The 19,578-nt window shown below is 37.7% G+C and overlaps 1 long non-coding RNA gene across 2 annotated transcripts in view; it reads right to left on the bottom strand.

Annotated features, from left to right (window-relative positions):
• LOC144291999 (uncharacterized) overlaps positions 1–19,578 on the bottom strand; it is a 113,276-nt gene that overhangs the window by 68,499 nt on the left and 25,199 nt on the right. For both annotated transcript variants that reach the window (XR_013359544.1, XR_013359543.1), the window contains exon 2: positions 14,012–14,145. This is a non-coding gene — a long non-coding RNA (uncharacterized LOC144291999). The remainder of the gene's footprint in view (positions 1–14,011; positions 14,146–19,578) is intronic.

Raw genomic sequence — 19,578 nt, 5'->3', positions numbered from 1 at the left:
AACAAAGGCAGAAAGAATGGGGCAAATACAAACTGAAAGAATTTAGTGACAGCAGACACAATGGAGACCAACCATAAAGGCTACTCTTCAGGCAGACATGAAATGGTCTTGATGTCAGCTTGGATACGCTTGAAGGAAGAGCGATGGGAGTGGTCACAGGGTGAGATACTAAAGGGAAATTGAATGTATAAAGCAATAATAACAATACCAATGTATTGAGGAGTTTAAGGGACAAAGAAAATAAAAGATTCATGACAAGAACAGAGCACAATACGGGGAGATGCCGTACGGCAGAAGGGCTTTAAGGTGCTTGTAGGGTAGGACAATATCACTAAGTGATATTAGAATTTGAGGAGTTATGGGAACCTGCTGTGATTTTTAGGGTACCTGTTAAAAGAGTACTATGTAGTATGATTACTAATTATTACTAAGCTAATGGAGGGGGAAAATGGAATAATGCTTAAAATTTGAATTTAAGAAATAAATCCAGAAAGGTCAGAAGTAAGAGAAAAAAAGAACATAGAGTTAAGTCAGAGAAATGGAAAAGAAAGTAATGTAAATTTAAACAAGCGCATTACTAATTGAATGTCAATGAGCCAAAAACCTGAAAGGTATTCAGTTTTCAGACTGTATAAAAACAAAACCTAACTGTACCCAGGTTACAAGAGACATACATTAGCTATGGGGATACAGAATGGATGAAAGGAAAATACACAAACTAGATTATTATGAGACAGAGTAGAAAAGTAGTTTTTGTTTTGTTTTGTTTTTTAGAGAAGGAGTCGGGGGGGGGGGGGTGTTGCAGGGTAGAGGGAGAGAGAGAGAACCTTAAGCAGGACCCACACCCAGCACTGAGCCTGACTCAGGCAGGATCTCAGCCCCGAGATCATGACTTGAGCCAAAATCCAGAGTCAGATGCTTAACAGATGGAGCCACCCAGCTGCCCTGAGACAAAGGAGAATTTAAGACAAAAAGTGTTACTGGATATAAAGAAGGTTATTTAATTTTGATAAAAAGTTTAATTAACTGGGAAGTTAAAACAATTCTAAATTATTTTAGAATTATTTAGAAATTATTAAAGAGTACCTATTGTAATAGTTTTTAAATATGTGAAGAAAAAAATTATCTGAACAAAAATAGATAATCCACAATCACAGTAAAGGATTTTTAATACATTTCTCTTTGAATGTCATAGAATAATAAGAGAACCAGGTTAGTTAGGATATACTTGATTTGAATGATATGATTAACAAACTTGACTTAATTGACACATTAACATATGACTTAATTGCATTTAATAAGCGTATAATATGAATTCCTTTTAAGAGCACATAAAACATGTGGTAAGCAGACCGCATGTTGGGCCATAAAGCCAACTTGTCTCAACAAGTTTCAAATTGTTGAAATTATACAGAGAATCTTCTGTATACACTGTGTAATCAAGCCAGAAATAGAAAAATGTCAGTAAAATTAAGCTGGAAATCAATTTAAAAAGATAATTTGGTAATTTCATATGCTAAAAAATTAAACCATATGTTTCTAAATAACAAGTGGATCAAAAAGGAAATCATAATGGATTATTTATTTATTTATTTTATTTTTTTTTAGTAGGCTCTATGCACAACATGGTGCTTGAACTCACAACCCTCAAGTCAAGACTAGCATGTTTCATCGACTGAGTCAGACAAGTACCCCAAGGATAACATAATGGAAATCAGAAATAGTTGCATTGCATGAAAATAGACAGTATATTTCGGAAACTCTGAGATGTACCTATAACCATACTTTAGCGGGTAATGTATAGCCTTCATGTCTAAGGAAAAAAGAAAGTCTGAAAATCAATGAACTAAGCTTCCATCTCAAGAACAGAAAACTAAGCTTCAAAAAGTACAAAGAAGAAACTGCTAAATTTATAGATATTAACTTAAAAAAAAAAAAAACCTGCACAGAAAAAGATATGGTAACTGAAAAGCTGGGTTTGGAAAGGCTAATAAAATTCATAAAGCCCTGCAATACTGATCACAAAAAAGTCATTAATAACCAATGCCAGGAATGAAAAGTTATTTGGAATAGATATTAAAATGACAAGAAAATTCTATAAACCACCAAATTCTTTAAAACTTGACACCAGAAAAAATAGAAAAACTGGTTTTAAAATTGTAAAAGTAATTGAATCTGTAATAAAAAAAAATGTTTCCATAAAAAAAAACCTCCAGACCCTGCTCCAGATGGCTATGCTGATGAATTATGTCAAATATTAAGGAAGAAATAACACCATCTTACATAAGCTCTTCCAGAGACTAGAAAATGTGAAATATTAGTACTCCATTATATGAGGCTCACATCTTCTTACACTAAAACTTGATAAGGAAATTAAATTAAAGGAATAGTATGGGGCAATCCCACTCACATAGAATCAAAACGGTAAAATAATGATGATGATGATGATGATGATGATGATAGCAAATCAAAGTCAGTGATACATAAAAAATGATGATACATCACAGGACAAGTTGGCTTTATTTCAGATATTTAGAGAGTAAAGAATTAAAAACCATGTGATCAGCTCTGATATATTAAATTCATGTGATGATAAATTCAATATCCATTCATGACGAAATTTCTTATCCAACTAGGAACAGATTGTAATTTCTTTAATCTCATTAAAATTTTTCCATAAATATTCAGTAAATATCATATTTAATGATGAGATATTGAAAGATATGCCCCCTGAGATTGGAAGGACAAAGAAATGTCTACAATTTTTTCTTCACTTTAATGTTATTCTGAGGTTGTAGCCAGTACAATAATTCAAAAGAAAAACATATTAAAAAGAAGGTTCATTTTTTTTTTTTTTGCAAATGACATGATTATATATATGTAACATATAGATATTTTTCTATGTGTGTCTTAGTCTGTTCAGGCTGCTATAACAAAATACCATAGACTGGATGACCTATAAACAGGACAAATTTATTTTTCATAATTTTGGAGTCTAGAAGTCCAAGATGAGGGTGTCTGCATAGTCAAGTTCTGGTGAGTGGTCTCTTTCAGGTTGCATACTGCCCCCTTCAAGGTGTATCTTTATAAGGTGGAAGGAGCAAAGGAGCTTTCTTAGGCCTCATTTATAAGGGAGCTAACCCCATTTATGAGGGCTTGGCCTTCATGCTGTAATTCCTTCCCAAAGGTCCCACTTCCAAATACCATCACCTTGGAGTTAGGTTTCAACATATGAATTTTAGAGGAGCACAAACATTCAGACCATAGCCATACACGTAGCAAAGTTAATGGACATATGGTCAAGGTGTTAAAAAATGTATATTTCATACACCAGTAACAAACAGCAAATTATGTTTCTTAAAATATACAGAAGTACCATAAAAATCAATTTTGTGGGAACAAAACTAACAAGAGATGCACAAAATAGCCACACAGAAAGCTAAAGATAATTAAAAGATATTCATGAACGCCTAAATAAAGGGAGAGATGTGCTATGTTTATACTGTAAATATATTTTTAGATTACGGCAACCCAACTGTGAACCAAATTGGAAATTGGACAAGCTATTTCTAAAATGTACAAAGAAATGTAAGGAGATTAAAAAGAAAATAAAATGAAGAGAACTTATTCTACAAGATGTTTTAGAAGATACCCTAGAGGATATTAGATCTGGAAGTTATGTTAAGAATAGGAAAATGTTCAGAGTGTTGAAAAGACACAAAAAGAGATCGCTTCCACAGATAACAGAATCCAGAAACAGGCTTATGCATATATGGATATTTTATTTATGACAGAGGTGGCACTGCCCGGGACTAAGGAGATCATGGTCTTGTCAGTTAATGGTGCTCAGGCCACTAGCTATCCAATTGGAAGAAAGAAAATTGACCTTGATCTCACACCTTCTAAATGTAAAAGGTAAAATAATAAAGCATCTAGAAGATATAAATAGAAAAATCTTGATGTCCTAGAAGTAGATGAAGTTCTCTTAAACTGTATATACAAGTAGAAACCATAAAGAAAATATTGATAAAATGAAATACAGCAAGGCCAAGACCTTCTATTCATCTATTCATACTCTACATTGCTCACCTTCAAAAGTTTAATAAACAAATAGACATAACAAAATAAACCAAAGGAGCAGATGGGGAGAACTGATAGACTGCATAGAAATCAATGAATTTGAATACAAAATACTCCTTCAAGCCAAAGTGAATTAATTAAGAACCAGAGTGAATTAATAAATAAATCTGAACAAGATTTTTTAAATACCAACATTTTTAGAAACGTCCTCCATCTTGAAAATGAGTCTGAAAAGATGGGTTATTTGTAGACTGGTTACTAATGAACCTATCATGCAATTTCTATTTTGGAATAATTACTATGTTAGGTTGGCCACATGGTGATATGATTGATTCCTGGAGATCAGCCATTCAAACAACGAAAAAAATAAAAAACCCAAATGAGCACCATCCTGGTTGTTTCAAAGAAGTCATTTAAGCTATGTCATAGCTGTTGCCAATTTAACCAGGGGATTTGTGAGACAGAGAAGACTCATTGGCTACAGTATTAGAGTGTATAAATCAGCCAAGATAAAATATAATAAAATAAAAATAAGAGGCTACGTACAATTGTTTTTTCTAAGACCAGAGCTTGAATCGTTTCCTCTTCTGCTGGCATGCGAGTTTGTGTGTTTGGTGACGTTTTATCTGTGTATATTAAACAATGATTCCACTTAGGGGAGTGAGATGATGGTTCCTTTTATCTCTGGGAAAGCACTGGCCGTCCTTCCACTTGAGACCAAAATTCTGTTTTGGATGGAAAACCAACCACGTGTATCTTTTTAGTCTGTGTCTTTTATGTATATGAGAGTGTCATGCTGTCAATTTTGCTGCTTTGCCAAATCCCTAATGCTTTCAGCCATGTATTTCAATCAAATGGCCATTTAACTTGGGCATTTCACCAAAGGACTAAAACTTTTGGGCACTGGGTCAACCAACTGAAAACTTGATTGTGAATCCAGTTATGTTGCCTAAATAGATTTCTGTGAAAAATGGGACCAAAAAAAAAGAAACAAACTACTCATGAATATTTTCAACCTCATTAAATTATAAAAACATTAAAGGGATTGAGAACTCTACGTTAATATGATTAAGATAATACATCAAAATGAAGGAACTGATTATAAAAGTCTGAGATATTCTTCTTGTAACCAAGCAGAAGACATGGCTTAGAACTTAGCTTCACTTGTTATAAGTGAAAATAGGGCATCAATGTTTTCTTAACTATATATTTACAATTTTAGAGTTACCCATGTCATCAAAAGTAAAATATTTTCAGTAATCTGTATTGGTAAATACCAATATATTAGCAATTAACTTCAGGTTGAGCATAAATTGTCATTCAAATTATTGATTGAGAAAATGCTTATAAAGCAATAGGACTTTTAGAAGTTTTGGAGTTCTTTAAAAAGCAGGTAAGTCCAGAGTCTGTTTCTTCCACACGCTGTTATTTCATCCTCCATCCTTACGGAATACACTTAAATTGAGCTCACATTTTATAATAAGATCAAGAGTCAGTGTCTGCATACAGAGATACCCAAAATGGAAAAGACGAGTCAAATGTTATAATCTCATAATCTATTGTACTAGCAATATTTTAACGTGTAAATAAATTTGATCACACCTTTATAATTGTGGTAGATCAGACATAGCTGGGAAAATTGATCGAAGTCATTCTCTGCTTCTTATGAAATAGCCCCATTGAGAAGGGCATTTCCAAGTTCCTACTGGTTGAGGGAGGGTTCCTGTTTGAGGCAGACGCTCAGTGGAGCCTACTGAATGAGGACGGCATATTGAATTCTGTTGCCATCACTAGTTATACCCGGTTAGAATCAGAGTTTGCAGTACATAAAGTTTCTGACTCATGTACCAGGGTGAGGGAAAAGGCATTGCTACAAAAGCAATCATTGCAATGACTGTTCTGCGAATTAAGTCTTTTTCTAAGTAAATGGGATTTAGTTTTGGGGAAATAAAATTTCTTCCTTGTTAAATATCCTATTGACTGAACTCCATTCTCCTCTTCGGTTCAGGATGTTATCTCTGAGAATGTAGAGGGGAGAGGATGCTCTCTCTAGGTCTCCCTTACATTTATTATCTGTAACACCTCGTACCGTATTTTAGGAGAGCCAGGGGCAAAGTCAATGGAGCCAATACTGTTTCCCTCCTAGATCTGAAGGTCACAAAGGAACCCAGCAAGCTTCTGTAGTTTCTGCTTCCACAGTGAAATGGAAGCCTGGTTCAGAGGTGATAAAGCAAATACTGGGTGTCTTAAGTCTTTTTTGATGTCACACTCTGTTGCACAGGACAGCCATATAACAACCTTCTATCCAGGAGGTTAGCACACAGTGATGGTGGCTTTGTTTCTCTGTTACTAATGATACCACCTGTGTCTTTAGAAACACTTGTTCTCATTCCTGCAAGGTCCCTAGATGTTGCCAAGATATTTTAGGTAAGCCTTCATGCCTGCTCTCACAAGCAAGAGAACATTACATGTAGCTGGGAAGATCCCCTATCTAAAATGATCATAATAAAAACAACAATACTAATGACGGTGATGATGACAGTAATAATGATGATGCGGTGATGATAAAGCAGAGCTAAATGAGCCTCAACTGAACTGGTGTTTGCAGAAATGGTAAACTATTGACATCCTTTTATGTCTATGACCATTGGTTGCTATCCACAAGGGATTTACTTTTTGTGGCTCAAGGAAGAGTTTTATGTATGGCAATGCAAGGGACTCTAGGAAACAGAAGAGAAGGGAGCAATGATGGGAGGCTGGTTAGGATAAGGTCTATGCCTGGGCTGCCCTAGGAACTGGGTATGGACTTATATGGAAAGAGGGTTTAGGCTACAGACTGAAGAAATTTTATCCTTCAAAGACTTTGTATTGGCACAAATAGTATTCTGGCAAAGGCATTGCAAGGAACTTCCCTTCCTTCCTTTATAATTTGTGAAATCTGGGTACTCTTCTCTCTAAGTCCCAGATGCAGGAGAAGGCACATGACCCAAACTTGGGTCTCTTCTTGGTCATGTCGATTAATTCACAAGCAAGCCAAAGAGACATAGTATAAGCCTTTGGTTGGAACAAGAAGTAAATAGAAGCTTTTTTTTTTTTTTTTTTTTTTTTGACATAGGGCTTAGATGCTTTAATCCTGAAATTACGGGCCCACCATATGGAAAAGCCCAACTGAGAATGAAGTCTCCAGAGAGAAAAGTAGGGCAAGGATGTAAAGAGTCAGAGGCCTGTTGCCACTCCTTGAGTCTTCATGCACAGCTGTTTCTGAAGCCAAACACTGATCACTTCTGTTCTATGAACTAATACATTCTTTCTTTATATGAGCGATTTTGTGTGGGCTTCCTTTACTTGTGATGGGGTTCAGGATTATTCTATCCTAAAATACAGTATTTTGGCATATAAAATATCTGAAGCTGAAGGAATTTTTTTTTTTTAATGGCAGAAACAGAGAGGTCACTCTGAGCCCCCCACTCTTGGCCTTCTTTCCTGAAACAGATCATAAAACTCCCATGTGAGAGCTGCCCTCCCTGTATCAGGAGAAGGAAAGATATTCTTATCACCAGAGACAAGGAGTTTGGGGCCAAGATTCTTTACAAACAAACCTTTATTAAGCTAACCCTTATCTTCCTTGCTACTTCTTTACCATTCACTACCCCTGGCCCCAAACCTTCTGTCTTGTCAATTCTTCCTAAATTTATTGTTTCTTTGTTTGGAAGGCATAAAAACTTCTTACCCTGGTCACGTCTTCAGATCTTCATTATTGTGTGATGGCTTCATGTACATGTAGGAATTCAATGAAATTTGTATGCTTTTCTCCTATTAATCTGTTTTTATCATTTTAACTTTCAGACCAAGACAGGGAATCTGAGAGGGTCAAGGATAACCTTTTCCTCCCCTAAAGTTCCAACTCAAAAAGTCCCAACTACTACCCAATTCCCTTTCTCTATCACTCCAGCCCACATTATACTTTGGGCTCAAAACGGGTATCGGTGGAGGCTGGACTTAATGGAGTAACGTGGTGTGCCCATGGGGTCACTGGCAGCAGAAGTAGTGGTGAAGGACGTTGATGAGATGCAAGAACACCTGTGGACATGTTTCTCAGCTCAGTTGCAATGCCATCATCCTGGGGTTTTCCAGCAGTAACTGTGGTATTGAAGGAGGACACGGAGAATGTGTCCAGCAAGTAGAACTCAGGCATGAATTAATATAAATGGGACCACAGTTATTTCATAGGTTCTCTGTTGGAACTGAGAATAAATAGATGGGGATTAATCATTACTCCTACGTGCCCATTCATTTCTCTCCTACAGAAGAGGAACTAGCTCACCTTAGGGTTTAAAGCTATCTCCGCTGCACAGAAGCCAGGAGCCTATCTTTCTGATGTTTGAGGACTCCTCTACCGCTCTCTGTGACAGTGGAAGCTAAATTCACTGCAGATGCTATTATGGAGTAAAAGGAAGTATTAATGGGTTCTAGGGTTATTTATTCAGGTAACCCTGTCTCTACTGAAGTTACATGCAATAGTTCTAAATAAAATAACTTATGGAGGTCAAGATCTTGAATGGAATGAACATGCAGAGCTTCTTTCAAGGACATTTTACCTCTAGGTCAGGACTTCTGAAGATTACTTAAAAAACATCTGAAGTTTAAAAAAGATGCAATTTTAATTATGCTTAAAAGTATTTTTGATAAATAATTTGAACAAAAATCCTGCTCTGAAAAAAAAAAAAATCCTGCTCTGATAGAGGAACATCAAAATTGACGTTACTGATATTGCTACTCAAGCAATAACAAATAGAGTTAAGCCCATGATCAAAGAAATAAAGGGCAAGGCCAGGGGCCCTCCTGTCCTTGCACTGGTCCCTTCCAAGGCTCACTGAGGATCTTTAGCCACGTATTTATGTAGTCATTGGTTTTGTTATATTTGTAAATTGAGATGCTCTGTTTTTTAAAGAGGGCCTACAAACTACAGAAACTTTGGGTCCACGGAAACTGCCTCTGCCCCTCTGAGAAAGGCTGCTCTTTGGAGCACCGCTCTGATGCAGGAGGTCTGCTTGCTCAGGACAGGCACAGCCCTTGGCAGATGGCTTGGTCTTACACAACCAGTTCAGCATCCTCTTGGCTTCAGTTTTTTTCCATCTCCAAAATGGGAATGCTAGGGCAGATAATGTGTATGTTCCCTTTCAGTCCTAATATTCTATGATTTGAGGTGAGCTATTTCATATCCTCTGTGAGCTAAGAATAGTGTGAGTAAAGAGAGGGAGAAAGGAAAGTCGGTTTTTAAAAGTCTTTCTGTCTCCACTGCTCTCCTACCTCAATCTTCACTGTTCACATCATAGAAGCAGTGGTTTGAAAAATGCCTAGAGTGAGGGGAGGGAGAGTTGTTCACTAATCTCAGAGCCTGTGCTAGAGGGACAGGGATCCTTGGGAGACTTCTCCAGGAACAAAGGAGCTGGTAAGTGCCTTTCTCTCCCCATCCCACTAGTTTAGACACTGGGACATCTTCTGGAACCAGTGCAGCACCAACACTCACTAACTTACTAACAGTGCACTCCACCCCCATTTTCTACCGCAGATGTTCCCTGTCCAGCCAGGCCTCAGTTCCTGCTCCCCTCCTCCAGCAGACAAACCTTGCTAACACCATGTACCCTGTCCCCCTGTTCTTCCAAGACCTGCCCCTCCAATCTGCTCTAGGCCAGAGCCCATCCAAAGTGGTGCTGTAAGCCTGGCTGGGTACAAGTAGCCATGACAGGGGCCAGCACCACTCCACAGTTGACTCCTGCTCTGGGGAGAGGGGGAACATAACCACACATACCAGTCTGACCAAAGTCCTAGTAGTGGGCTGGGGGCAGACATCTGGTCTGACTGTAGGCCCTGTGCACCAATGAAAGCCGCTCAGGGGACCACACAGGAAAAGCACTCTGCAGTTCGGTGCTGCCCAGTCTGACAACTCAATCGCAAGGTGGCCCCCACACTGGCCCACTAACACATGGACCAAACTCTGCTCATAACAGGCAAAGAAAGCCATTGAAGATGACCAGACTGAAGGCACAAGTGGCTCAGCCACAATAGTAGGGCACATATAACACAGACAGGAGACACCCCTGAAGTGCCAGTTCTGGTGAACAGGGGACACTATAGGGCACTACAGGGCCTCTTCTTCATAAGGCCACTATTTTCAAGAGCAAGAGACATAGCTGACTTTCCTAACACGTGGAAATAGACACAAAGAGAAAAAGTGAAGAGACAGAGGAATATGTCCCAAATGAAAGAACAGGACAACTCACAGTAGGAGATGAAGAGATTCACACCAGGAATTCAAGAATAATGCAATATTAGTAAATGTACTAAAATATTTCCCCGCATTGCCATATCAAAAGAGGAAGTAGATCATATACTTGGATTATAAAAAGACACTTAATAAAATTTAACTTTCATTATTGAATTTTAAAATAAGGAATAAAATATGAATGTAATGATTACTTCGGTCCCTTCTTTAAAAGTTTGCAAACTAGAGGTGCCTGGATGGCTCAGTCAGTTAAGCATCAGACTATTGATTTTGGTTGAGGTCACCATCTCAGAGTTCTGAGCCTGAGGCCCTCTTTGGGCTCCAAGCTGGGCATGGAGCCTGCTTAGAATTCTCTCTCTCTCTCTCTCTCTGTTTGTCTCCTGCTCTCACTTTCTCTCTCTCTCTCAAACAAAAAAGAAAGTTTGCAAACTAAAATCCAACATCAGGTTGAATGGTAAAATACTAGGAAAAGTTCAACTGAGGTAAGAAACAAGTCAGAAATGTTCACTAACCTCATTTTTATCAAATTTTTTCTAGAAATGCTAAGCAACACAATTTATAAAGAGGAAAAATAAATAGTAGAGACAGGTTAAAAAGATAAAAGAATCATTTTCTGTAGCTAATGTGATAGTATGCTTGCAAAGATAAGGAAAACAATTAGAAAACTATGGTGTACAATAAACCCTTAAGTGCATGGACTTATACATTTAATAAAGCCTTAGTAATAATATTTGTGCATAATAAAAGCAATTAGTTTGAAAATTTAATGGTGGGAAATTATTTTATTTTTAAAGAGACAAAAATAATGAATACACAGGAATAAACTTAATGAATAGGCATCATCTAAAAAAACAATAATAGCAACTATGGGACTTAAGAAAATTTGAATAAGAGAACAACATTGTCTCAGGTGCTTATCTTTTTAAAATGTTATTATAAACTTGTTAGTTTCCTTAAAATTATATAGAAGTTTAATAGAATCCTATTTTATTTATTTATTTATTTATTTATTTATTTATTTATTTATTTATTTATATTTTTATTTTATTTATTTATTCATGAGACAGAGAGAGAGGCAGAGACCCAGGCAGAGGGAGAAGCAGGCTCCATGCGGGGAACCGGATGCGGGACTCGATCCCGGGACCCCAGGATCATGACCTGAGCCAAAGGCAGATGCTCAACCACTGAGCCCTGTGGGCATCCCTAGAATCCTATTTTAAACTTTACCAGATTATTTTTTGTTTCCTAGGAAATACAAATCTGAAGGTTGTTAATCGTAAAATAAACCTTCACCAGTAACTAGAAATATCTGAGGAAAAAATAAGAATAGTGAAAGGAAATAAGCCCACCCAAATTAAAACATATTATAGTATTAAAGCAATTAAAACGGTTTGCAATAATAACGAATAGACTGAGAGATCAGTGGAAATAAAACAGAAACCACAAAATACATAAAAGTTGATATAATCAAGGAAACATTTCCAATTTGTGATGGGAAAAAAGGAATATTCAATAAACAGGTAACCAATGGGGGAAAATTGTATTCTCTCCCAATTTCTTGATCCAAAATCAAGCTATAGGAATCAAAGAATTGAGCATAAGTAAATGATTTATAAAAACAATAGAATAAAATATAGGGAAAATTTTTAAATATGCAATTTGAGAGTAGGAAAAAACTTCCTCAATGTTATGTCACAAACCAGAAGCAATAATAATACAGATTGACAAAATCAAACATTTTGGATGGGAAAATATTTAATAAAGTCAAAAGACAAACCAGGAAAATTATTTGAAACACATACAATAAAAGGTTAGTTTTCTTACTATTTATTAAATTTCAGTAAATGGTGGGATGCCCAGGGGGCTCAGTGGTTGAGTGTCTGCCTTGCATGACCCCCGGGGTCCTGGGATCAAGTCCCACATCGGGCTCCCAGCAGGGAGCATGCTTCTCCCTCTGCCTGTGTCTCTGCCTCTCTCTGTATGCCTCTCATGAATGAATCAATAAAATCTTCAAAAAAAGAAAGGTAAAAAAGTAAATTTCACTAAATAGTAATATTAAAAGGGAAACAAAAAAATAAAAAAGTTAGCTAGGAACATAAATAGATATTTCACTGCCCAAATGACTTTTAAATAGATTTTTAAAAAAGGTCAACCACACTCATAATTAAGACAATGTGGAATAAAATGACAAATGAGATTTGGGAACCTGTCAGATTGACAGAGGTGAAAGCATTAGACACTGTATAGTTGATAAGACAGTTGGGAAATGGAAACACATTGTTGCTGTAAGTAGAATTTTCATGATCTCTTTGAAAGACAATTTGTTAATATTTATTAAATTAACTATTCTTATATCCTTTATCCCAGGCATTTACACACATTTTTATGAAATAATATAAAGATGCTTATTGTGGCATTTTATCTAGGAGCAAGCAAACAAACAAAAAACATGAAAGAGCCAACCAAACGAACCAAAGTAGAAAGCAATACGTCAACTCAAACATATGAAGCAAATGACTTACAGCCCGTCCACATAATGGAATATCGTGTGTGGTTAAATAAGTTAGGTGGATCTATCACATACCGATATGTAATAATTGCAAAGGGGGAAAAAGGAGCAGAAGAATGTGTATAGATTAAATATGCAAAAAAGAAAAGAAACTGTACGTACGTATGTATATATACACGCCCAACACTACACACGCACATGTATGTGCTTGTAAATGCGAAAGGAACTTACTTACACCCCTGATTGTCCCAAGAGAAGTTACTGGAGAAGCTGAAACAGAGGTTCAGGGTTGGGCAATATGATTTTTGCTGAATTTCATTCCACAGTTAGAAAGTTTGGAAATGTTCATGATTTACTTGTTCATTTGAAAGGTCAAGCGACAAATTGCCCTTAGTTACTTAGAGCCACTGTTCCTGCACAGCCTCCCATAAGTGGATGTCCCAAGTCCCCTTACATGGAGGGAGTTTTGCATTTGTAGCTGCAGAACCCAGGCTCTAGTGCGACTTAGTCAAATTAGGGCCACAGAAGACTACGTAAGCGAGCAAGTTATTATTCTCCGAGACAAATGCTAAATATAAGGACGTAAATTCTTATTGTCTGAGAAGGATGACTGCCCGATTTTCAAAACCTCGAGTTATGCCCTTCTTGGCCACTGTGCTGGATTAAACTGTGCCCCGAACAAAGGTAGGTTGAATTCCTAACTCGTGGTACCTTCTGCATGTGACCTTATCTTGGAAATAGGGTCTTTGCAGCTGTATAAGGTAGGATGAGGTCACTGGGGTCTTCTCCAATCCAATGACTGGTATCCTTATAGGAAGAGGGAACTCAACACAGTTACACACAAAAGGAAGGAGGAGGAGGATGTGAGGATGGAGGCAGAGAGTGGGGTGCGCTGCCACAAACCCAGGGATGCCCAGGATCGCTGGCCACCGCCAGCAGCTGGAAGGGGCCAGGGAGCACGCTTCCCTGCAGGGAGGGAGGGAGCACGGCCTGCTGCCACCCTGATGGCAGGCTTCTCGCCTCCAGAACCGTGAGAGAATATATTCCAGTTGCTTTAAGCCACCCACTTTGCAGAAACTCCTGATGGCAGCCTTTGGAATTGAATCCCGTCATCTTTAATAAACTGAAACACTTACACATATTTCTTCTCAGTAATTGCTGCTCTGCGTTCGCTCTGATGTGTCTTGAATGCAATGTTATAGAGTGAATCACTCTTGAGCCCATCTTATGTCTCCATGTTCTAATTGAGATTATGTTCCTCATCAAATATCTAATGAAAAATGAAAAATAAAAAATAAGTATTGTCTATATGTGATAAAATATATATACAATAATAGTAAATCTTTTTTTTCCTGTTAAAAAAAAACAAAAATTATTTAAAATACCATAAAAGGGACAGGAATGTAATAAAAATATCAACAGACAAAGAATTTTTAACAAACCACCCAGTTTATATCTGGCTTATAAAAATATAACCTAACTTTGACCTAAATTACTGTGATAAATTCGTTTCAAAATAACTAATACCTTTTCCTTTTCTCACAATTGAGAAACACTTTGAAAGGATAATTTGGATGTTTTAAATCTCAAGATAAAACTTCCCCATTTGAGGAACCAGAAACTAGTGTTTTTTTTTCATAGAAGAAAATCTTCCGTCATTTGTAAATTAAAAAAAAAAATCATTTCATTTACCTTAGTTATACAGAGGTAAAATAATTTTCCAGTGAGGCTCTTTCATTAGGGGAAAAAAATGACAGGTAGCTTAAACCTCAGGGCTGCTATTGACCAGCTGTGTGACTTTGGGCAAGTTAGTCTATACAGGTTTTCTTTTACATTTAAATTATTTTCATTAAATCTCTCTGTTGTTTCATAATATAAACAGATATGCTTTAGAAAGTCCTCCTATTGACAGTTGAATTCCTTTTTGAGAACAAGCACAGAACAATCAAGTTTTAAATATATTGTTTCAAATTACCCCAGAATAGAACACAACATATAAATGTACAAATGGGAACAGAGGGGAAATGGCTGCAGTGTGTAGACCATTAAGACCGTCCTCCATCAAAAAACACTTTCAACGAAATGGTCATGCTCCTGCTCTCTCTGCCTGGGGCAGCAAGCAGAATAGTATCTTGGCTGGACGGGGCAATGGAGCTAACAAAATCTTGGAAGAACCGATCCACAGAAATGAAGATGGTCTGGGATCTTGCACAAAGTAGGCCTGTACAATAATTATGAATGCACATAATTATTAGTTTTCTCAACTCTATTTCACAATCAACCTTAAAAAGGGCATGTTTTATTTTTCTCTCTATTTCAAATATTAGCTAAGAGACTGATTGGCTCGTGGTGGAATGGGGAGTTATCGACTTCAAATGAACCATGTACTGTTCATTGTGTATTTGCATTAGTGATTAGACCATCATATACCTATGCAGGAGCAGATGCTAAACAGTATCCCAGTGCTTCCAGTGCATTCCTGAAATGTAGGGAACTTGAAAGGGGTCTGGAGCACTTAGGTCTCTAGCTGTACTTCTTAAAAAAAGAAAGAAAGTGAGAGAGAGAAGGAAGGAAGGAAGGAAGGAAGGAAGGAAGGAAGGAAGGAAGGAAGGAAGGAAAGGAAAGGAAGGGAGGGAGAGAGGGAGGAAAAATAGTGACCAAATCCCCAACACTTTTTGAATTTTGGCAAAATTGTAGGTCAAATGGAGATTAGACTATTGAGGGCATTTCACTATATCCAGAAGAACAGGATTACGTAGACTTTAGGCTCATCGCTTTACCTGAGGTCTAGAAATTTCCCTTTACATGTCCCCCATTGGAGAACCTCCTGCATCAACTCCAGAGACAGATTTTGCTTCACCCCTCCTGTTTTATCCACTCAACACACAACCCCCACCGGCATGTGTGGGGAGGAACTAAAGGGAAAGACAGGGTGATGTATTTTACGAGACTCCTGTGGACATGCTCTGATGCGAACGCACCCCAGACCATCAGCAACACATGCTGGACAGCTGCTCTGAGCGTACACAGCCAGGGTAGGTGTTAACACGCATCGCATGGTGTAGGCATGGACTCACAGCAGTTGTAAACATGTGGGAATGGCACAGGAGCCGGGAAGGGGGCAGGCTTTCACTCTAGCGTGCACAAAGCAAAGTTTGGTTCATGACAAATGCCAAAAAACCTCCCCAAAGGTGTGCTGCTTTTCCTTGATAATCTCAGTTCCTCTCTCCTCCTTGGACAAGCCTAATTTGCTCTAGTTGTAGGTTACAGCTTTCATTTCCCTCATCTTAAATTCCATTTCCATACATCCTTGGCTGGTTTGAGATCCCAGATGTAGAGAAGTTAAGAGGGGAGAAGGGCAGGGAGGAAGGAGGAAGTTCTCTTTCCATGCAGAACGACAGGAACACAGTTTGGGTTGGGGACTGATGGGAGAGAAGGAGCACTGTTGCAGGACTTATTCTTGCTCATTTGCTTTGTACTTGCCCTTGCTCTGCTCCGGGCATTGATTCTCAACTGGCAAGTTGTCCGAGAATGGGAGCCCATGAGATCTTGTGCAAAAGCCAATATTGCTGAAAGGAAGGGAGGAGACGAGAGAAGAGCATTAAGCTCCTCAAGCATTTTAATTTTTCCACTGTGATATATTTATTAGACTATTTTGAGAAGGGATTGATTCTTCTTTTTAGGTGAACTTGTCTCTACAGATGTAAAAAGGGGATTGGTAAGACATTAGGGGCTCAGTATTAACAGCCTGGCCACTTAATCTGATTCTCATAATATGTAGCCATTTCTGTGCCTCTCACCACCATTCTGTCTTTCTTTTTCCCCAATTCTGTGCACCAGGTTTTAGAACTGTGCTGTTTCCCTGGGCCCTGTTCTGTATATCTAGTCTGATTATCTTCTTCTGAGGCTTCACGTCCTGCTCTGCCCTGGCCTGGCCCTTCCAGGTCTCGAATCCTTAACCATAGACCAGTGGCCGAAACTCTACTTTTGCACTGAAAGAAGGTAAGGCAGGCAGGAGGGCCAACCACCTTACAGATTTCTAGTATTTGCTATCTGTGCCCCGACAGCAGCAACTGCAACTGAGATAACCCATTTTGGCCTGAATATTTGTCCCTCTTCTGGGCAGACTTACAGCTGGATCAGCTCCTCTTATCCTTTCTCCCATTCCACTTTCTGTTCTGTCTCCAAACCCAGCCTTTCTGATTCCAGACCTGCTTCTGCTGTTAACATTGAAGACACAGTTCCTCACCTGAGTAACTATTGTATTAAGGGACCCAATTTTTTTTGCTTTCTAAAAGTCCTTCCTGCGTGTAAGAAACAAGAACAAAACTCAAAAAAGTGTTAATAGGACAAGCATTTGGGATGAAAATATTATGTCATAAAGATTTCACAAAGATTTGCAGACCTCAAAGAGATTGCATCCATGAAAACACAGATATTATAAATTGTATTTAGCAGATCGATTTTTGGAATGGCCACATCTGTTTCTGGAACAGAGTGAGAAACAGATGTGAGAGCATCCAGTGAAACTGAGACAGGAAGCTTGTCAAATGTGAAAACTGAGCAAGCTCTCCGAATCCAGAAATCAGAGCAACAAAAGGGTGATAAATCCAAAGAAGCTCTTGATAAAGCCGTGCAGTCATTTTAGGGGCGCATTTGGTACCAAGATATAAGAATGTTATCAATGGACATGATTTTAGCAGATGCTAAACGGGTCTCATTAAACTCTTTTAGGTTCATTATGAATGAGTAATAAAAGAGGACATTTGATTTAGGGCTCTGAAGACACATGTTTTACATAAGGAAATGTGTTCTATTCGTGCAGCTCCCAAGTTCTCCTCTTCTTGGTTGTCAGTGACCCAAGAAAATGTGGAGATAGTCTCTGTACTTAGGTGTGAGGAGTATGGTGCCATCTGTCTCCCAGGGACACTTTTGCCTGATTTCAGAGCCTCTGTCAAAGGTTTGTGGAAGGTCATGAAAGGAGTCTCTGTAGTCGACATGTAAGAAAGCACACAGGAAAGAAGCAATTCTGTGGATAAATGAGCCACATGTGTCTCCACTGAGTCACACGAAGTCTCAGGCGTCTGTCCAAGTTCAGTATCCCCAAGGACCTACTCTGAAGCTTTTCCCTGTATTTTTCTCAGAGGTTCATGGAAAACTGTCAGAATTAGTGATTATGTAAAAGTTTCTCTAGAGCCTGAAACCATGGAAGAGGCCTCGCTTCCTTTCATGCTCCAGGAGAAGAAAGGAAAAGGAGCAGAAACTGTGCACGTCACTGTATTTCTATTTTGATTCTATTCCCACAAATGGACATGGCATAGTCAGAGCTATTTTCTGGGGATGTGGTTCTAGCAAATGCTCATCTTTGCATACTGAGAAAAAGTGTGTGGATTCACTTGAACATAGACATTTACATAGGGATTTCTGGGTCCTACGGGAGTTCTATTTTTAATTTCTTGAGGAGCTTCCATACTGGTGTCCATAATGGTTGCACCAGTTGACATGCCCATCAGTAGTACACGAGGATTCTGTTTTTCTCTACGCCCACCCCAGTGAGTGTCATCTTTCTTTTTGATGGCTATTTTTAATAATAGCCATCCCAACAGGTACAAGATGATATTTCATTGCAGTTCTGATTTGCATTTCCCTGATGCTTAGTGATGGTGTATTCCTTTTCACATACATGTTAGCTGTCTGTATGTCTCCTTTGAAAAATAATCTATTGAGGCACTCTGCCCATTTTTTGATTGATTGATTGATTGATTTGCGGTTGAGTTGTATGAGTTCCTTCTATATTTTGGATATCAATCCTTCATTAGGTATAGGATTTGCAAATATTTTCTCTCATTCCATAGGTTATCTTTTTTAGTTTATTCATTTTTTCCTTTGCTGTGCACAAGCTTTTTAGATTCATTTGTTTGTTTTTGCTTTGGTTGCTTGTACTTTTGGTGTCATATCCAAAAATAATGGCCAATGCCAATGTCAGTGAATTTTTCCCCCATGTTTTTTTACAGGGGTTTTATGGTATGAGGTCTTACATTTAAGTATTTTTAATCCACTTAAAATTAATCTTTTTATTTATGGGGTACTTTCAACATGCATTCCAACCTTGATTTTTCAACACCAAGCCTAGCTAAAAGAAGAGTCTGCCTGCTGTGAAGTTGTTTAGGGCTTATAACATCCTATGTCAACATTTTAAAGACTATCATGCGGACATAAAGGAAATACACAAAGTTGATCACACTCAGTTACACCAAGGAAAGAGATTTGGAAAAAAGTTTGGAGTATTCCAATAAAACAAGAAAATCTTTATTTGGACACATATGGGTACTTTATTTCTTTACCTTTCAATTTATCTTTTAAAGAAATTAGAGAAAATACAGAGAAAAAGTTATATGAAATAGAAGCAATACATAGGAGCAATAAAATCAATAGAAGTTATTCTGATTTCAAAAAGTAAGCTGTGACAAAATATATTTTTTTCCAAATCATACCAAAAGAAGTAGCTTATTAAGAGGAAATAATGACATTTGAGAAGAAGAATTAAAGAGGTTCTTGGATTATTTGATAATTCCGTTGGAGAAGAGGAGGGAACCATATGAACACATTTTGAAAAGCTTCAAATTTTTGATTTGACAAAAAAGACATCAACAAAGATGATGTAATACTTATAACACCATAAAAATAAGGACACTCGTGACAA

The sequence above is a fragment of the Canis aureus genome, chromosome 20, assembly GCF_053574225.1.
Source record: "Canis aureus isolate CA01 chromosome 20, VMU_Caureus_v.1.0, whole genome shotgun sequence".
NCBI lineage: Eukaryota > Metazoa > Chordata > Mammalia > Carnivora > Canidae > Canis > Canis aureus.
Note: the sequence above shows the minus strand (reverse complement) of the source record. Positions and strands in the feature narration are given on the sequence as shown.